The 1,574-nt window shown below is 34.6% G+C and overlaps 1 pseudogene; it reads left to right on the top strand.

Annotated features, from left to right (window-relative positions):
• The first annotated feature begins 813 nt into the window (after positions 1 to 813).
• LOC118620633 lies at positions 814 to 908 on the top strand (annotated as a pseudogene).
• The last annotated feature ends 666 nt before the right edge of the window (positions 909 to 1,574 follow it).

Genomic DNA, 1,574 nt, shown 5'->3' with positions numbered 1-1,574 from the left:
TTATGTGCCTTCCTGACCTGGGAGCTCTCAGCCCAAATGGCTTTGTGGTATCAAAGGCCCATGTCATTGGAAGAGTGAATGGCTTTCATTTTTCCCCTTGAAACTTCCGGTTCCTGGCATCTGCAAAGAATTACTCCGAATGGTGTTTTGCTGCCTTGCGGCCACTGCCCCATCCAATGGAAGTGACTTTTCCCAGAAAGGTCACAGTGGTCAGTAATAGGTGGATATTGCATTCGGGGAGGAGGAAGCTCTGATTTCTCTAGTCTTTCTGTTACAATATTCATTCTTCTTGCATCACATTAGTTGTTAAAAATCCAAGTCACTTTTTTTTAAAAAAATATATTTCAGCAAGAAAGGGTGCACTGTGTCATGTAGAAAAGCTGAAAGGTTAGCAACAAGCTTTATAAAGGCATCCTATCTCTTGGGGAAAAGTAAACTTCCCATTTACACCTTTGGGGGGATTAGTTTTTGACAGTGCCCATGAATTTATCTTCAGAATCTGTTACTCTTCAGGACTTAAAAAGCACACGTAAATGTGTGTCCCTGGAGTGAATCAGGCGTCTGAAATCTGCAGGTTCTGTCCCCAAACTGGTATCAGCCAGGGCAGTGACTGAGACCTGGACTTCTGACTCATGCCTTACTATAAAATTACATTTCTCCATACTATTATTTTTTAAGTATTCTGCATAGTTAATGGGGGGACTGCATGGGTGTATTTCTAGGCTACTGGCTTAGACTGGAAGTTTGGGTAATGGATAACATTTTCAGACATTCCAATAATTATGTGAGTTGCTTTTAAATCATTTCATACCTATCGCTTCTCAGCCTTTTGGCCAAGATCAAGTGTAGTATCTGTTCTTATCAGTTTAATAAATAATTTCATACCTTTTCTTCTCATTAAAATCTTAAAAGAGAGAGAGAAGGGTTGGGAGGGGGACAGAAATAATGTAGAATACTAAAGAGAGAGATGTTTCCAATGAGAGATTCTTAATGCAAGGAAGAAGTGTGTGTGTTTTTTTTTAAAAAAATCTATATAGAAGAACATGATTACAAAATTTAGAAGTATAAGGAATGCAATTTTATTCATCAGTCTACTTATTTATTTATATAAAATCTGTACATGCTTTTACTACTGGAATAAATACCCACCCACTCCTGGGAATGTTCACTGTCTATAGTTTAGTTTCAGTTTCTTGATTTCCCTCCCTAAATGGTTCTTAGATGTTATTTTATGTATTAACTATTCCCCCACTGATTTCCAGTTTACACTAATTTATCTTTTATATATATATTAATACTACTGAGGATTAAAACCAGAAAATAAAATTCTTCTTTAATTACATTAAGTAATCCTTTACTATTTTCTTTAAAGTCTTTATCTTTGTTTATTTTACATGTGAAATATATAGAATTCTTACACAATGGAATTTCTGTTAAATGTGCAATCTCATACCATGTTTGTGTGATATATATATATATATATATATATATATATATATATATATCTCACATATATAGCATTGTTCCATGTTGCTGAAGATTCTTTAAAACCACATCTTATTGTAATAGCCAGA

Source organism: Molossus molossus, unplaced genomic scaffold (assembly GCF_014108415.1).
Source record: "Molossus molossus isolate mMolMol1 unplaced genomic scaffold, mMolMol1.p scaffold_m16_p_7, whole genome shotgun sequence".
Taxonomy (NCBI): domain Eukaryota; kingdom Metazoa; phylum Chordata; class Mammalia; order Chiroptera; family Molossidae; genus Molossus; species Molossus molossus.
Note: the sequence above shows the minus strand (reverse complement) of the source record. Positions and strands in the feature narration are given on the sequence as shown.